Genomic DNA, 19,547 nt, shown 5'->3' with positions numbered 1-19,547 from the left:
ATTCCCCTCTTAAGTATTTTCCCAAGAGAAATGAAAACTTATATTCACACAAAAAAACTATACAGGAATGTCTGAAGCAGCTCTACTCATAAGAACTAAAATCTGGAAACAATCCAAATGTCTTTCAACTGGTGAAGGGCTAAACAAACCCGTAGTGCATCCATATAGTAGAATACTAAATAATCTAATCCTACTGATAAAGCAACTCAAATGAATTTCAAATGCAATAAAAGTGCAAGAAGCCAGACTTAAAAGTCTGCATACTGTATGATTCCATTTATATGAAATTCTGGAAGAGACAAATTATAGGTACAGAAAATATATCAGGGGTTGTCAGGGATTAGAACTGACAGGGGTTAGAATTGACCATAAACTGGCTACTTGATGGACTGTGGTGGAATGATGGAGTAACTGGTGATTTAGGATTCAACAAATGATTAGAACTGACCATAAACTGGCTGCATGATGGAATTTGGTGGAATGATGGAGTAACTCGTGAATTAGGATTCAACAAATGATTTTGACTACTGAATCATTACATAAATATTCTTTTTTACTTTCTGGTGTATTAGAGTAGACAGAGGCAAATACCTGAAATCTCTGAACTGTAATCCAGCTGTCCTGATCTCTAATATGATTGTAAAAGCCTTTATCTTGTGCCTTTGTGATTGTAAAAAGCCGGTACTCCCTTTACCCATTTTCACTTTAGAAATTTATAGTTATGAGGGCAATGCCCACCCCCCTCCAAAGCTAATGCAGGAATTTGAATCAGTTCAGAACTAACTATTGACTTGGTTCTAGCAAAATTCCACTCCTTTACATCTGTAAATTTTTTATGCCTGTGCTTGCTATCAAAATGATAATAACCCCATTTTCCTCCTTTCTGCTTCAACTTGCTTCTGAGATAACTCTATCTTTCCTCCTTTCTGCTTATAATACTTGTTGTTGAAATGGTAATGACTCCATTTCCTCTTGTTAGAATCCATAAAAACCTTGAACTCCTTATATTCAAGGAGACAGATTTTGTTTTTTGTCTGATAGGCCATCTAATCTCCTGCTTCATGCCTAACAATAAACTCTCTGAAATTCCGCATCTCAGGAATTGATCATTTGAGCACACTGGGTGGAGAACTCACCACTTTGAATCAGTAACAATGGAACTGTTCTGTATCCTGATTGTGGTCGTTATTAACAGGATGTGTTTGTCAAAACTCATAGAACTGTACAACCAAAAGAGTGACTATTGCTGTATATGCATTTTTAAAGGTGAATTTTTTTTTTACAATTCCACATGGGACAGATCACTGTAGCTGCAGGGAATAGATTAAAGGGAGCTTGGTTAAATTCAGAGGGGCCATTTGGGAGACTGCGGCAGAAATCCAAGGTCATGATTGCACCCTGAAATAGGAAAGTGGCAGAGAGAAAGGAGAAAAGTGGACCCATTTGAGCTATATTTAGGAGATGGGCTCAATAGGATTTGGTGAATGGATGATGAGGTGTGGATAGAACGGATTTAAGCCAAGCAGACAGAGGATTTAAAGGACTGCAAGAGTGTCACTGAAGTGATTGTCCACAGGATCCAGTTAGGAAGTTGGGAAGGACTGAAGGGCAGTAAGAGCAAACAAATCAAACAGAAGGTGCCTTGGAATTGAGTGAACAGACAGAGCCATCAATGTCAGAATTTGACATTGACGTTTCAGCTCTCAGAGGTAGAATAAGCTGTAGGCAAGAAAATGATTGTTGTTTTCCTTGTACCATGGTTATTTTCTGCTTACAGTTGCCTCCACGATATAGTGAGATTCTTAAGGGTGAGAAAGATCTCTGGCTCAGCTTTGTAATTATCTCCTCTGTTCAGCACCATCTTAGTTTCCTGGCTGTGATAAAAAATACCATAACATGGGCTGGCTTAAAGATAGGGATTTATTAGTTCACGGTTTTGAGGCATCAGCAAGGCTTTGTCCTCAAAGACTACTGCATTCTGAGCAGGCTGCTAGTGATCCTTGGGTCCTTGGCTTTATCGTCACATAGTGATGTCCTCTCCTTTCATTGACTCCCAGCTTCTTGCTTTTCCATGTGACTTTGTCTTCATAAAGTCTCCTACAATGGGAATAGAAGAAATGAAGAAACACTACCTAGAGAAATTGACCATGGTTTAGTACAATTCCTTTCACATCCGGGTTAAAGGCAGGAGGCTGAGGACTTTGTGGCTCATGATTCTGGCCATCTGTACTCATTACTTTACTGTGCTGAGATGCATCTCACATCTGGGGAAGTTTGGTAGAGGGAAGTGAGTGTGCACAGGATGCAGTGATGGGGGTGGCCCGCCCCTTGGAGAATGTGTAACTGTGAGAGCCTAACTTTGCTTCTGGGCAAAGTCCCACGTGGAAGAAGCACAGCTCCTGCCACGGGAAAGATTCTCTGCAAAGTGGTGATCTGACCTCAGCAGGGACCACCGTGGCACCACATAGCACTCGTTTTGGCCAAAGTTCTGCTTGGAAAGCCAGGTTCCATGATGCTGGTAAATGTGTAACAATCAGTTCTCACAGCTGAAAATTTATATTTGTCTATATGTGCATACATTTATTATGCATTTTATTGATATAAAATATTTCTCAATTTACAAATAATAAAATATACAACACTCTGCACTATATATCTAACCAATTCATTCATACAAAATTTTGTTGAATTTTGTTCAACTCTTGTATCTGTAGCCAACCTGTGGTTGCAATTCAATCATGATTTGACAATTTTTGGTGCTATTCACAATGTAACCACCATAGACATGATACACTTTCATGTTTAACCTACATTATTAACCTTTTCTCTAGTTGAGACATCTAGTCATTAACAAAATGATTTGACATGTGCCCTGATTTCCATGTTAAATACTCATACCATCGTTGCTTTCAAATTACCAACATGGAATTGAACATGGAATTGGGAGTTGGAAGAGATAGGCATAGTACGCCATTATATAGTATCTCCACAATATTTGTGTGAAAATAAATAATACATAGCACATATGTTATATACATATCTATACATTTCATGAACACAAATAATATTAAGCAGTGATAAGATTTGAGTATTTATTACCTTTTTAAATATAAGTATACTTCAAGAATAATTTACATGATATAAATTTTAAGAATGTTTTTGTTAACAGTCAGCTTGCAAAAATCCTGGAAGTTTGACAGCCATCTCTCTCAAGCTGGCACAAGCCAGCCCCAGCACACTATGGGGCAGATTTGCTCTGGAAAGGAACTTGGTCATACATTGGGAGGCTTCAAGTTGTATTCATTCTTAAAACCTAGGCAGGCTCATCTCAAAGCAGGCTAGGGGCTAGGATACTGATTTTGAGGTTGGCAAATGTTGTGGTATTCAAGATCCATGTTCCTTTCATTTTGCTTCTCATCCAAACCTGGCTGTTCCTAAGCCTAGATGCTGGTCATGGACTTTGGGCCCCAGGGAGATTTTACTTAGAAGGGATGTGTTGATTTCTTACAAGGAATTGTTTCCTTCCATCAATGTGGAAGGAAAACTCAATAAAATGAATGCATACTCTAGAGCTTTTTAGGGGATAAAAGGACCATTTCGTCTAGCAATCAGGTTTTCTCATGACCATGCGATAATAGGTAAGATGGCTTCAGGATTTGGTATCCAGAGAGTAAACCACGGTTCAGAATTTGAAAGGCAAATATCAGAAATTTGAGGATGGATGGAATCACTTTCAAAAACAGGTTTTAATCTTGCAGTCAAGATAGGAATGGCAGGAATGAGAAAGGAAGGAGGAGGGAGGCGTCTGGATCTGCAGTGAGTGTCAAGCCCTACCCTGGTAAAGGAGAAAGGAACCAACTTACCCAGAAACTCCATTTGAAAAAAACACAGGGAAGCACCCGAAGGAAATGAAAATGGAACTCCAGAGGGAATATCATGGGGTTCTGCTAATGCAGGAATAATGTTAGCAAAAAAAGAATACTTTCAATACTATCAGAATAGAGAAGATTTACTAAAAGTTTAAAAACTGAAGGACACTCAAGCAGCCCTATAGAGAGGTGTATGTGTCTACTAATGGATAGCACCACCAGGTAAACTCCTCTGAGTTTCCTCACCAGTCACTTTTTTTAAACGTTTTTTTAAAAAATTTATTGTGAAATATAGCATATACACAAAAAGGCAGTAAATTTCCAAGTACATTTTAACAAGTTGTTATAGAACAGATTTTAAAGTTTGGTATGGGTTACAGTTCCACGATTTTTCATTTTCTCTTCTAGCTGCTCCAAGACACTGGAGACCAGCAGAAATATCAACATAATGATTCAGCAGTCATTCTCATTTGTTAAATTGTATCTTCTCTGTTATACTCCCCCTTCTCTTTAAATAACATATATACCCAAAAGCAATAAATTTCAAAGTACATTGCAACATTAGTTGTTGAACAGGTTTCAGAATTTGGTATGGGTTACAATTCCACAATTTTAAGTTTTTATTTCTAGCTGCTCTAAGGTACTGGAGGCTAAAAGAAATATCAGTATAATGATTCAGCACTAATATTCATTTGTTAGACTCAACCTTCTCTGTATAAGTTCACCATCACCATTATCTTTCTCCCACTCTTTAGGGGTATTTGGGCGATACCGATTCTAATTTTTACATGTTGGAAGAGGTTGTTGATAATATGGGATAGGGAGTCAGAACAAGTTGATGTTCCTGAAAGGCTGGCTCCTCTGCATTTTAGGATTTATCTGGAGATTGAAGGTTTTAGAGAGTACCCTAGTGCCTGGAACATTTGTAGAATCTTATATAATGCTCTAAGTATTCTTTAGGATTGGCAGAAATGCTTTTGGTTGGGGTTTGAAAGTTAGGATAGGTAGAAATGGTTAACAAAGCATGTGTAAGAGTGATGGCCAGTGTAGTCTCTTGACTCTATTTGAACTCTCTCAGCCACTGATACCTTATTTGTTACACTTCTTTTCCCCCTTTTGGGATGGCATTGTTGATCCCAGCTGGTGCCAGGGCCAGGCTCATCTCTGGGGGTCATCTCCATCACCACCAGGGAGACCTTCATCCCTGGATGTGATGTCCCACATAGGGCAGAGGGCAATGGTTTCACTTGCAGAGTTGGCCTTAGAGAGAGAAAGGCCACATCTGAGCAACAAAAGAGGTTATCCAGAGGTGACTCTCAGGCATACATATAGGTAGGCTAAGCTTCTCCACTACAGACATAAACTTCAGAAGAGCAAGCCTCAAGATCAAGGGTTTGGCCTGTTGATTTGGGTGTCCCTAATGTTTGGCACAATATCCTGGGTTTCCCTAATGGTAAAGTTTAATAGTTTCATAATTTTTCTCGCATCCCTCAAGGACTTTGCCAATACTTTTTGATTATCTGCTTAATTTACTCTGGCCCAGACACTTTTTGAAGAAATAAATGTTTATTGTTATTTTTTTTTCATCTGAGGATAAGCAGGGTTGTAAGTAGGACATATTGTTTGTGATAGTAAGAATTCTCCAAAGAAACAGAGCCAACAGGATATATATATAAATATTGAGTCAGATGGAGCATGGAGATCCTTCTGGAAGAACTATTGTGATGGGTGCCCAAGAACAGCCTTAAGTTTAGTTTAAACTTGTATTGGTTGGTGACTTTGGTATTGGAAAACTATATTCATGACACATCATTTGACTGGTGAATTTGAAAAGAAGTATGTCGTTATCTTGAGCATTGAAGCCATCCCCTTGTGCTCCATACCAACAGAGGACCTATGAAATTCATGGTATGGGATACGGCCACTCAGGAGAAACTTGGTGGACTGAGAGGCAGCTATTATATCCAAGCCCAGTGTGCCATTATAATGTTTGATGTAACATCTGGAGTTACTTACAACATCAAATCTTTAATAGGGAATGAGATCTTGTTGTTTGTACAGGTTAGTGTGATGCCCTGATATATCCCAGAGTAATTTGGGCAGTGAATAAAGAAGCATTTGCAAAGTCCCCTTGGGGAACTGGGGAGAAAGGAGGAAATATTCAACTTCCCCATTTGGAGAATTTCTGATATTTTTGCAAGCAGTGGGGACAATCAAATCAATAGGCTGAGCTCTTGATCTTGGGGTTCACCCCTGTGAAACTTATTCCCACAAAGAATAGGCTAAGCCTACTTAAAATTAAGCCTAACCATGGCCCAATAACCCCTAAAGAGTGGGATAAAAAGATCAAAGGTGATGGTGGAGTTATACAGAGAAGGCAGGATTTAACAAATGAATATAATTGCTGAATCATTAAATTGAGATTTCTTCTAGTCTCCTGTATCTTAGAGCAGCTAGAAGTAAAAATTTTTAAGTGTGGAATTGTAACCCTTACCAAACTCAATTCTACAACTAATTGTTGTGCTGTGCTTTAAAATTTATTGCTTTTTTGTATATATGTCATTTTTCACACACATACAAAGGACGATTGTAATGATACAAAAATATTTATTCCATCTAGTCTCCTATGTTCTGGAGCAGCTAGAAGGAAAAATCTGAGAGGATCGTATGGTAGCCCATGATAAACTCTGGGATCTGTCATGTAACTACTTGTTAAAGATTTTTTTCAAAACTGTCGCTTTTTTCTTTCTTTGCTTTGTATATATGTTATATTATACAATAAAAAAAGTTTAAAAATAAATTAAACCTAAGAATCATCCCCAAAGAACCTCTTTTGTTTCTCAGATGTGTTCTCTTTCTCTAAGCCAACTTGGCAGATGAACTCACTGCCCTCCCCCTGACGTGGGACATGACTCCCAGGGGTGTAAATCACCCTGGCAATGTGGGAAAGAAATCCAGAATGAGCTGGGACCTGGCATCAAGGGACTGAGAAAGCCTTCTTGACCAAAAGGTGGGAGAGAGAAATGAGAAAAAATAAAGTTTCAGTGGCTGAGCGATCTCAAACAGAGTCTAGAGGTTATCCTGGAGGTTATTCTAATGCATTATATAGATATCCACTTTTAGTTTATGATGTATTGGAGTGGCTGGAGGGAAGTACCTGCATATGTAGAAATGTGTTCCAGTAGCCTTGATCCTTGAAGACAATTGTATAAAGATATAGCTTTTACAGTGTTACTGTGTGATTGTGAAAACCTTAGGTTTGATGCTCCCTTTATCCAGGGTATGGACAGATGAGTAAAAACAATATGGCTAAAAAATAGATAAATAATAGGGGTGATAAGAGCTAAAATAAACTGGGTAGATTGAAATACTAGTGGTCAATGAGAGGGAGGGGTAAGGGGTATGGTACGTATGAGTTTTTCCTTTTGTATTAGTTTCTTTTTCTGGAATGATGCACATGTTCTAAAATGATCATGGTAATGAGTATACAACTGTGTGATGATATTGTGATCCATTGATTGTACATCATGTATGGAATGTACGTGTGTGAAGACTTCTCAATAAAAAGATTAAAATAAAATAAAATAAAATTTTAAAACAAAAAAAAAAGAGTTACTTAAAGAATGTGCCTAAGGATCTGGTATGAATGTGTGAAAACATCCCCATCATGTTGTGCAGCAACAAAGTGGATATTAAAGGCAGGAAAGTTAAAGCAAAATCCATTGTTTTCCACCGAAAGAAGAATCTTCAGTACTATGAAATTTCTGCTAAAAGTAACCACAACTTTAAAAAGGCCTTCCTTTGGCTTGCTAGAAAACGGATTGGAGATGCTGACCTGGAGTTTATTGGCATCCCTGCTCTTGCCCCACCAGAAGCTGTCATGGCCCCAGCTTTGGCAGAACAGTATGACATGACTTAGAGGTTGCTCAGACAATGGTTCAGCTGGATGAGGACGATGAGCTGTGAGAAAAGGAAGCTGGAGCCCTGCACCAGAAGGCTGGTTTTACAGGCAACTGTCCTGTGATGTCAGTGGCGCAGCGTGCTCGCCACTTTATTACATAGCTGAGCAGAACTTAAGCTTAATCTTTGGGGTGCTGAAGGAAATGAATGGGCTTCAGTGTGATAGTGGCAATTTTAAATAAAAATATCTTAGGACAGTGTCTTCATTATCCTTTCATAGTACATTTGTTATTATTGAGTTGTTTTTTTTTTTCCTGCATGGGCAGCACCGGGAATCAAACCCAGGTCTCGGCATGGCAGGCGAGAATTCTGCCACTAAGTCACCGTCACATCACCCCCTATTGAGTTTTATCTCTCCTTTTCCTCTGCCCTGAATCCCCTGTCTGTCCCTCTCTCCTCTAAGTCTCTACGATGGTCCATGATTGGTAATATGCATTGGGATCTAAGAGCTCTGCTTTTATCAGAGATTGCATGAATGAGTGAAGCCGGGCTTACATGTGAACTGCCAAGAAGGTTCCATTTGTTTCCAGGATGTGCTAGTTCTTTGCACCAGAGTTGGAACTGTGATCATCTTATATGTTTTGTCCATCCTCTCAATCTGTGACGTGAACTATAGTAACCACCAACACACTGGTGACCACTGAAATTTAAAGTAATTTAAATTAAATTAAATTTCAGTTTCTCAGTCTCACTAGCTACATTTCAAGGGCTCAAAGCACTTATGTTCAATAATCTATATCTGTGTTTCTCAACTTTTTTGTCATCATCACTGCCCTAAGAGGCTCTGAGAAATCTTTTTTCCTAATTGCTACTCCTCATGACATTTTAATGACACAGGTATATTGTATATCTGTTTATGTGCTGTGTATATAACTGTGCTTTATATCTAAAAAGAGTTAAGGTTTATTTGCCCCTCAAGAACCAATTTTTGTCCCCTTGGGGGCAATACGGCCCCCACTGAGAATGCATGTGCTACAAGAACAGGGACCATTCTAGGGTGAGGCAAGCGAGGCACCTAGGGCTCAAAATTTCAGAAGAAATTCTCAGGGCCATGCAAATGTAGGGTTGACAACAAAAACTGAGAGCCTCCTTAAATTTTACACCCTAGGAACCTATCATGGTTTGCCTGGGCTGCTATAACAAATACTGTACCAGGGGTTGGCTTCGACAACAGTAATTTATTGGCTCATGGTTTGGAAGGCTAGCTGTCCAAAATCAAGGCATCTGCAAGATCATGCTTTCTCCCAGGGTCTAGTGTTCTGTTGCTGGATTGCAGCAACCCTTGGGGTTCTTTGACTTGCACTTCTGCCTCCATCACATGGTGGTGTCCTTGGTCTCCTTCTGTAGCTTTCTCTGACTTCTGGCTTCTTCTGGTTTCTACTGACTAACTGTGCCCAAATTTCTTCATAAGGCCTCCAATCACATGGATTAAGGCCCCCTCTGATTCAGTCTGGTCTTATCCTAAATAGGGACTTTGAAGATCCTATTCACACATAAACCCGCACTTTAACTTATAATAGCATCTCCAAACATCCTGTTTATAAACGGTTCACACTCAAAGGAACATGGATTGAAACTTGAACGTCTTTATGGGTGACATGATTCAATCCCCAATAGCACCTCACCTGCCTCATCCTAGTCCAGCCCAGTTATGAACATTCTCATCAGGCATGGGTCATAGCTCAGTCCTTCCCCACTGGGCTGCTTGTTAGAAACAACTGATGAGCTTAAAAAATCCTAATGTCCGGGGCCTGTTCCAGGCCAATGAAGTCCAAATTTCTAGGGACGGAGCCTAGTGGTGGGTTTTTCAAGCTCCACAGATGATTCTAATGTGGAGCCTGGGCTGAGAATCCCACTGTGAGTACCAAAGAAAGAATTCAAGTTCCAAATCAAGCCAGTGAATACACCTGGGTGAGATTCCCGCTAGCATTATCTAAACAGAAAAATTAGAAAGGGAGCTTTAATTTCTCTGTGGCAACAAGAGATTAAATTAATAAAGGAAGGAGATTTGTAGGATGAAAATGTAGCATAGTGGCATGTTTTGGCAATTTTGTTGAGCGTTTCATGCTTTGGACCTTCTTTATTAAAGGAAATCTCTCTGGAGAGCTTGACACTGTAACTGAGTACAACTTGAGACGGTAATTAAATCCAGGGTGACTCCTAGGTCCAGGGAAGACTGTGGTCTTCAGGTTAATTTTACATCCTTTCTGACCTTTTTCAGCAGCTCTGGGGCAATGCCAAAGAGACATTTTTAAAGGCCCCCTGTTAAAACCAATGGTCATTTTTCACTGGTTCAAGATGAATAGCTGGGAGAAATTGAAATGACTGAATGTCTGGGTCAGATTTTATTTCTTCTGATGGGTGATTATAGCAACTCCACACTTAGTTGTCCAAAAGCCTGGTTGTAAAACAATTACAAGTTAAAGGAAAACAAACTATGGAGGGGATGTTTGAATTCTAAATGCTACTAACCATCACCTTCATCCCCATCCCACCTCAACACACACACACACACACACTTCTTAAGAAAAATAGTTTGATTCACTAAGCCTGGATAGATGCTGGAGGAGTTGTTCAGCATGAAGAAGAAAGAACAAGAAGCTCTGGTATTCAATGCATGTTTCTCTTTGTCTTTTCTCTTTGGATTCTCATTTATGAATTCCAATCTTGGTTTAGCTCTCTTTGATCCTTGCTGGTGGGGTAGGTAAGAGCCCAAGTCTTCTAGAGAAGGAGCCTGGAGTGGGTTATTTAGGCTTTAGCAACTTTAGCAACTCTAGGCTCACACAGACATGAGCCTAACTCACCAAGGGGATGACGTGGGAGTCTATGGTCAAAGCTCCTGTAATAAGAAATAATGCCCCTTGCATTTCCTCTGTACTTAGAGGGAGTGAGATAGAGCATAATCAGGATAGTCAAGGATTTGGGTAAGTTTCATTTCTGTTTTCTCTTAATCTCCTCCCCAGATATAGAAGCAATGTTATCAGTGGTCTTGTGTGCCTCAACATGGGAGGGGTAGTTAAGGAAAATAAGAATTTGGACAATCATTGTTCCTTCCTTGTTCCTTAATTAAATGAGGGATACTCTCACCCAGCTAATTGCTAAGCTCGAAACCTTAAAGTCATCCTAACTCCTTCTTTTCTATCAGGTACTTTTAAGTCTGTTGGGTTTTAACTTCTAAATACCCTTCCCTTCTATTCCATTTTTCTCCCTCTCCTTTATTGCCATGTTACTTCAGGCAACCATTATCTCTTTGGCACCATCACAATACTCTATTTTAGCTATTCTTTGGAAATTATTTTTAATTGCACAAAACATGAATAAATTATCATTTTGAAAATTTCAAACAATATACAGATAATCAAAAATTCAAGGATTAACCATTCCATTCAGTTCAGAGTGTTCCAGATATTTTCTATGCATATCTAGACAGGAAAAAAAGTTCATTTTTGTTTGTTGTTCTTTTTTTACATAAATGGTGCCAATAAATGGTTTTGCAACTTCCTTTTTTTCCATATAACAATATGCTTTGGAGATTTTCCATGTCAGTTATACAGAACTACCTCATTTTGGGCTGCAACATAGTATTTCATTGTGTGACAGCACGGTCTAACAGAAACCACTTCCTGTTTCTTAGCACTCACAGCTTTGTGTAATCCCCTTCCCTTGAGTAATTTGCTTCTGACCAATAGTACGTGGCAATGTTGAGGGAGTGTCACTTCTGCAATTAGTTACAAATGATTCTATCTTCTATCTTGCTAGAAGACTCTCTTCCTGGCTTTGATGAAGCAAATTGCCATATATGAGAGATCACATTGCTAAGAACTGAGGGTGACCTCCAGCCAATGGCCAGCAAGGGATTGAATCATACCAACAACCCCATAAGTGAACTTCAAAGTGGAGCCTTCCCCAAGTAAAGACTTCCAACACCTTGGCCAACACCTTGTCTGTATCCCAGTGAGAGACCATGAAACAAAACACAAAGTTAACCTATGCACAGGTTTCTGAGCCCCAGTTTCTTACAGCCCTTGCAGAAACTGTAAGATAATGAATGTGAATGTTTTAAGCCACTGAATATTTATTACATAGCAAAAGATAACTAAAAGATACAGTATGGATGTACCATATATTTTTTTATCAGTTCCCTTTGTTAAAGTCTTTCTTTTTAATTTTTTTAATTTTATTTTTTTAAATACCAAAAAACACCAAAAAAATGCAAACATTCCTATTTTGATCATTCTGTTCTACATATATAATCAATAATTCACAATATCATCACATAGTTGCATATTCATCATCATGATCATTTCTTGAAACATTTGCATCTATTCAGACAAAGAAATAAAACAAAAACAGAAAAAAAATTTATACATACTGTTCTAGTTTGCTATCAGCTGGAACGCAATATACTGGAAACAGAATGGCTTTTAAAAAGGGGAATTTAATGAGTTGCTAGTTTACAGTTTTAAGGCTGAGAAAATGTCCCAATTAAAACAAGTCTCTAGAAATTTCCAATCAAAGGCATCCAGGGAAAGATACTTTGGTTCAAGAAGGCCAGTGAAGTTCAGGGTTTCTCTCTCATCTGGAAAGGCACATGGTGAACACGGTCAGGGTTCATCTCTCATCCAGAAGGGCACATGGTGAACATGGCATCATCTGCTACCTTTCTCTCCTGGCTACTGGTTTCATGAAGCTCCCTGGGAGGCGTTTTCCTTCTTCATCTCCAAAGGTCACTGGCTCGTGGACTCTCTGCTTTGTGATGCTGCTCTCTCTGAATCTCCCATTCTCCAAAATGTTTCTTCTTTTCTAGGACTCCAGTAAACCAATCAAGACCCACCCAAATGGGTGGAGACACGTCGTCACCTAATCCAATTTGACAACCACTCTTGACTAAATCACATCTCCAGGGAGATGATCTGATTACAGTTTCAAACATACAGTATTTAATAGGTATTATTCTACCTTTATGAAATGGGATTTTGATTAAAACATGGCTTTTCTAGGGGGCATGCATCCTTTCAAACCAGCACACATACCATACCCCTTACCCCTCCCTTTCATTGATCACTAGCATTTCAAACTAAATTTATTTTAACGTTTGTTCCCCCTATTATTTATTTTTATTCCATATGTTCTACTTGTCTGTTTGTCAAAGTCTTTTAACTGGGCTCCCTGCTGAACTCAATAATTTAAGCTTCTTTAAGAAATTCTTTCTAAAACCCAAATCTGATCATGTTACTCTTCTACTACAAGATTTCTGTGTGGTGTGATTAAGGAGATTCTAGGAAGATGGCAAACCGGGTGAACAACTCATATCCCTCCATTTCCCAAATTGTCATTAGAGCAACATATCATTAAAACAGAGTTCAGAAGGAAACTGGAAGGTGTGTGAGGCACAGGATCTATACAAGAGTTCCAGAGACGGGGTAAATGTGGGGCTTCCTCCTCAGGCCGAGGCGAAGATTTCATGGCTCCCTAAGGATAAACAAATGGCAGATACTGGTGGAAATTGTTCATGGGAAATGACCTGTATTATTGGCCCCAGGAGATCTGGAAATGAAGTATTTCAGTGGACTAACATGGTCTCAGTTTGACTGACTGACAGAAGACCATCTGTCCTATTCTTGCACCTGGGAAGATGAAAGTATAGCTGCCTCCTTCAAAACCTCTAATGGAGTTTTGAGCATTTATGAGCTCATTTCCCACAAGCAAACAAACGAGAGCTCTTCAGAATGATAAATATTATTTACCAAAAATGATAGCAACTGTAATATTAAGCTGAAGTCATTTCTATCAAAATCATCATTCTTGGTCAACATGACCTTGGAGACTCCACTAATGCAATGAAATAAAATTAAATAATCAGTATAAACACTGGAAAAGGAGGAGCCGAAATTATTGTTTCACACGATATAATTGTACATTCAGAATGTCCAAAAGACTGTACTGAAATCTACTTGAATTAATTAAGTTTTGGCAATTTGAATAATACTAGTTAAATAACACCATTTAAACAAAAGCAAACAAATTTTTTCATGTCAACAATAAACAGTAGGAAATGGAACTACTGAAAATAATAAACCTATTCATGACAGATATAATAATGGTGCCCCAAAGATGTTTACAATGTAACTCTTGAAACCTGTGAATGTTACCTTACCTGGCAAAAATGACTTTGCAGGTGTGATTAGGTTAAGGACATTGAAATGAGGATATTATCTTGGACTATCCATGGGGGCCCAATGAAATCACAATATTCCTTATAGGAGGGATGCAGAGTCAGGGTAAGAAATGTGACAAAGGAAGCAGAACTAGGAGTAATGCAAGGAAGGGTTTAAGAGCCAAGGAACACAGGCAGCCTCTAAGAGTTGGACAAGGCAAGGAAACCATTCTATTCTCGAACCTCCAAAAGGAATATAGCTTTTTTGACACCTTAATTTTAGAGTAGCACTTCTTCCCTGGAGCCTCCACAAGGAAAACAACCGTACTGACATCTCAATTTTAAGACCTGTATCCTCCAAAACGTTAAGAAAATGAACTTGCATTCTTTAAAGCCACTAGGTTTGTGGTATTTTGCTGTAGCAGCCATAGGAAAATAAACTATAAAATATCTCTGAAAAATTATTCATAAAAGGCGTGTGAAGAAAAGCAAAATCTTACTAAAAGGCCATAAAACAAGACCTGAATAGATGGAAAGAAATATTACATTCCTGAATAGAAAGATTTGTTATCTTAAAATGTCAATCCTTCATGAACTAATATCCAAGCTGAAGTGAATTACACTCAGAATTCCAAGAGACCTTTTTAGAGAAGAGAAGAGTAGGTGAGTTGGTGACTAAAATTATTTTAAATTTCAAGTAAAAAATAAGTATCTGATATGGTCCACATTTAAAAACTTCAACTTCTGTGTGAGACCAAAGGCAGGGATATGTATTTGGTGCAAAATTTATATTGTGGGTAGCGTATTACCTAATTTAACTTGTATGATCGGTTTAGTTGAATACCATAATTACATGGAATCTTGAATAAAGCATGAGATCCTGTTGGTTTGTCCAGGTTAGTTTGAGACTGTGATATATCCCAGAGTAATTTTGGCAGAGGATAAAAAAGTATTTGTAAAGTCCTCTTGGGCGCCTGGGGAGAAAGGAGGAAATATTCAACTTCCCCATTCCTGACACTCTCACAAGCAGAGGGGACAACCAATTTAATAAGCTGAGCTCTCAATCTTGGGATTCACCCCTATGGAACTTATTCCTGCAGAGGAGAAGCTAAGTCTACCAATAATTATGCCTAAGAATCACTCCCCCAGAGAACCTCTTTTGTTGCTCAGATATGGCCTTTCTTTCTAAGCCAACTTGGTAGGTGAACTCACTGTCCTCCCCACTATGTGGGACATGACTCCTAGGATGAGCAAATCTTAGCAAATCTCCCTGGCAACATGGGACAGGACTCCCAGGATGAGCTGGGACCTGGCATCATGGAATTGACCAAATGGGGGAAGAGAGAAATGAGACAAAATTAAGTTTCAGTGGCTGAGAGATTTCAAACGGAGTCGAGAGGTTATACTGGAGGTTATTCTTATGCATTAAATAGATATCCCTTTTTAGTTTATGGTGTGTTGGAGTGGCTGGAGGGAAGTACCTGAAACTGTTGAGCTGTGTTCCAGTAGCCTTGATTCTTGAAGATGATTGCATAACTATATAGCTTTTACAATGTGACCATGTGATTGTGAAAACCTTGTGTTTGATGCTCCTTTTATCCAGGGTATGGACAAATGAGTAAAAAAAAAAAGTATAAAAAATAAATAATTAATAAGGGGGGATAAAGGGTAAAAAAAATAGGTAGACTAAAATATTAGTGGTCAATGAGAAGGAGAGGTAATGGGTATGGATTGTATGAGTTTTTTTATTTTTTCTTTTTATTTCTTTTTCTGGAGTGATACAAATATTCTAGAAATGATCACAGTGATGAATAGAAACTGTGTGATGATATTGTAAGCCAGTGATTGTATATCATGTACGGACTGTAGGTGTGTGAAGACTTCTCAATAAAATATAAAAATGAAAAAAAAATAAGTATCTGAAAATAGTCAATAAAATAATGAAAGACTATGGGATGGTCACACTTGCCTTAGGAAATATTTAAATATACAAAAAAGTTATTGTAATTAAATGTACCATAAACAACATCAAGAGATAAATGAAGTTTTGATATTGTACTATAGTTACATAAGATATTACCCTTAGGGGAAACTGGGGGAAGCATACACAGGACTCTCTGCACCATTTTCACAATTTTTTTGAGTCTACAATTTAAAATAAAAAGCTTTTTAAAAAGGCAAATGATAATCTTGGGAGAGAAGTTTCCATATGTATGTCAGTTTGAAACTATTATGTACCCCCAAAAAGCCATGTTTTAATCCTGATCCAATCTTGTGGAGGGCAGCCATTTCTTTTAATCCTGATTCAAAATTGTAGGGTGTTAACTTGATCAGACTATCTCCCTGGAAATATGGCATGCTTGCTTGTGAGTGTGGCCTTTTGATTAGATGGAAATGAGACTCCACCCATTCAAGGTGGGTCTTGCTTAGCTTACCAGTCCTTTAAAAAAGGAAACATTTTGAGATACCTCAGATGCAGACGCTTGGAGAACAGTTGCTTCAGAGCTGACAGAGACACGGATGTTTGGAAATGCTTGGAACACTGACAGAGAGACCAGATGTCTAGACATGAGCAGAGCCCAACAGACATCACCATGTGACTCTTCATGAGATGCTAAGCAAGCCAGAACCCAGAGCTGTGTCAGGCTCACAGGTGCTTAGAGAGGAAACCGCTTGTATTAGAAGGTGGAGGCAATGGAACTGGGAACAAGAACCAGCAGAGGCCATCCACATCCACATGCCTTCCCAGCTGACAGAGGTGTTCTGAATAGCATCAGCCTTTCTTGGGTAAAGATAATCTTTTGTTGGTGCCTTAATTAGGTCACTTTCATGGTCTTAGAACTGTAAACTTGTAATATAATAAATTCCCGTTATAAAAGCCATTCCATTTCTGGTATATTGCATTCTGCCAGCTTTAACACACTAATACAATATGGAAAACACATGGAAAAAGATGAATAATTGCTAATATCAAAGCACTTTTACCAATTGATAAGAAAAAGACAACACCCTGAGATTCTGGTGAGGCAGGATAGAATAGGGCATCTAGGCTATGGTCACTAGTTCTCTACCCAGTTGCGAAAGGGTTAAAAGTTTCGCTATCAGCACCCCATGATGAATTGAAACACAGCCCACCACTAGCTTGGGCTGTAAAGGGTGCAAGCTAGTTTCCTTTGGGCCAACAGAAAGAAGTCTTTGAAACAACGTGATAAGTGCATAAGGAGAAAGCCACAAGTGCACGTGGTCATCAACTCTTTTGAAACAATATGAACACCTGACAATCATGGAGTAAAAATTTTAAATTACTGCAGGCTAAAACCCCTATAAAACCAACTGACCCTATCCACCCCAGCATATGACTCTCTCTTGGGCTATTCTGTGATAAGACCCTTAGCATATACTCTCCCTTCAACGAAACCTTGCTATATGCTTTCACTTTATTTCTCATCCTTGAATTCTTTCTCATGGTGAAACTACAAACCTGGACAGAACTTGGCTCCACTTTCAGCAGAGCTCTGGTTACACTGGTAGGCCATGAAGGTAGCATACAGGGTGCCATACACCCACAGAATCTTTGAAAAACTAGCAGAAGCTGGCAGAGTCACTTTCCTCAAAACACTGGAAAATAGCTAAAAGGTTGCAGTAACTGGGCAAATGCCAAATCAAGAAAACAGATTTGTAAATGGTAGGCAAAGCTTGTGGCACTCTTGCTAGTCGCAACATGCTGTGGAGCCAGCTTACACTCCTATTTTTGGGTCCTATTCCAGAGGGAGCAAAGTAACCACTATGCATATATGAGTGCCTATATGCTAATACCAATCTAATGGGTCACAGCCTGAAAGGCTGAAACTGGAAACTTGTCTCAAGCTTGCCCTCCCAGAATTTGTCCGGTAGGCAAAAGCAGCTTGCAGACAGATAAAGTAGTACAAGAAACAATTAAGTCAAAGTGGCCTGGACAAAGGGTATCCTGCATTCATCATACATTAGTGGATCCAGGAGGGGGAGAAAGTCTAGTTCATAGAGAGCAGAAGGGGCATTTGAATTCCTATAAATGGGGTTATGAGAGTAGGACAAGAAGCAGGATACATGCAGACTTAGATGAGCTAGAGATCTGCACTTCCCATTTGCTTCAGGCTGATCTTCTTGATAGGAGAAGTAAACTCTGTAAGGGACCACCAGTCAAAGCAGGACAGATTTACAGACTGTGAAAAGTGTTTTTGCATTTGTTTGTTTGTTCTTGTTAGCTTCTGACACAAGGATATCTGTCATGTCGCTAGCTAGATATAAACCAAAGGAACAGGCAGCTTAGGGACTAAATCGCAGAGTTAACATTTTAACATACTAAAATTACAGTGTGCAACAAGATATGAAAAGACAAAGAAAGAAAGTGGAAATGATAGCCTATCCAAAGAAATAAAATAAAAACCCAGAAGCCATCAGCAAAGAGGAACAGACTTTGAAAATACCAAACAAACACTTGAAAAAAATAATCCTCAATATGCTCAAGGAGATAAAGGAAAAAACATGGAGAATAAACTAAGGGATATCATGAAAACAATGAATGAACAATATGAGAATCTCAATAAAGAGATAGAAACATTTAAAAGGAACCAAACAGAACAACGGGAGTTGAAGGCTGACTAACTGAAAGGAAAAGTTCCCAAGAGAGTTTCTTCAGCAGATAGGAACTGCCAGAAGAAAGAATCAGTTAACTGAAAGACAAGACAATTGAAATGATTCAGGCTAAGGATCAGAAAGAAAAAAAGCTTTTTAAAAATGTGAACAGAACCTAAGAGACCTGAGGAACACTCATCAAGTGTACCAACATACACCTTATAAGAGTCCAGAGGGAGAAGACAGAAGGAAAGAAGCAGAAGAAGAAACAAAGAAATATTCAAAGAAGTAACACAGAAACTTCCCAAATTTAATGAAAGACATGAATATGCACATTCAAGAAGCCCCAAAAAACCCCAACAGGATAAACTTAAGGAAAACCATGCCCAGACACATAGTAGTCAAACTTTCAAATACCAAGGACAAGGAGAATTCTGAAATACAAGAACAAGGAGTATTCTGAAATACAAGGACAAGGAGAATTCTGAAAGCTGCAAGAGAAAAGCTATGTGTAAAGTACCAGACAGCCCCGCTAAGATTAACTACCAATTTCTCACCAAAAGCAGGCACGAACGCAGTGGGGTGAAATATTTAAAGTGCTGGAAAACAAACAAACAAACAATAATTGCCAACTATGGCCTGTTTGAAAGGATTTACATACCCTAGAAAATCCATGTTTTAATCCTAATGCATCTGGTGGAAGTAACTGTTTCTTTTAATCCCTATTCAATAATATAGGTTAGAAATTTGATTAGGTTATCTCCATAGAGATGTGACTCACCCAATTGTGGGATTAATTTTTGAATTGAGGGAAATGTGACTCCACCCATTCCAGGTGGGTCTTGAGCAGTTTACTGGAATCCTTTAAAAGAGGAAGCATTTTGGAGAGAGTCCCTTTTTAGAATGACTAGAGCCACACAGAGTCCCGCCAGCCAGCGACCTTTGGA

At 38.8% G+C, this 19,547-nt stretch overlaps 1 long non-coding RNA gene and 1 pseudogene across 1 annotated transcript in view; one reads left to right on the top strand and one right to left on the bottom strand.

Moving 5' to 3' along the window:
• Positions 1-1,902: 1,902 nt before the first annotated feature.
• The window catches only part of LOC143666611 (uncharacterized), a 141,589-nt gene continuing 123,944 nt past the window's right edge, over positions 1,903-19,547 (bottom strand). Inside the window, exon 3 of the long non-coding RNA XR_013167694.1 lies at positions 1,903-2,097. This is a non-coding gene — a long non-coding RNA (uncharacterized LOC143666611). The remainder of the gene's footprint in view (positions 2,098-19,547) is intronic.
• LOC143666610 (GTP-binding nuclear protein Ran-like) lies at positions 5,594-7,835 on the top strand (annotated as a pseudogene).

This window comes from Tamandua tetradactyla, chromosome 23 (assembly GCF_023851605.1).
Source record: "Tamandua tetradactyla isolate mTamTet1 chromosome 23, mTamTet1.pri, whole genome shotgun sequence".
Classification (NCBI taxonomy): domain Eukaryota; kingdom Metazoa; phylum Chordata; class Mammalia; order Pilosa; family Myrmecophagidae; genus Tamandua; species Tamandua tetradactyla.
The sequence above is the reverse complement of the archived record's forward strand: the minus strand, read 5'-3'. Positions and strand labels throughout refer to the sequence as shown.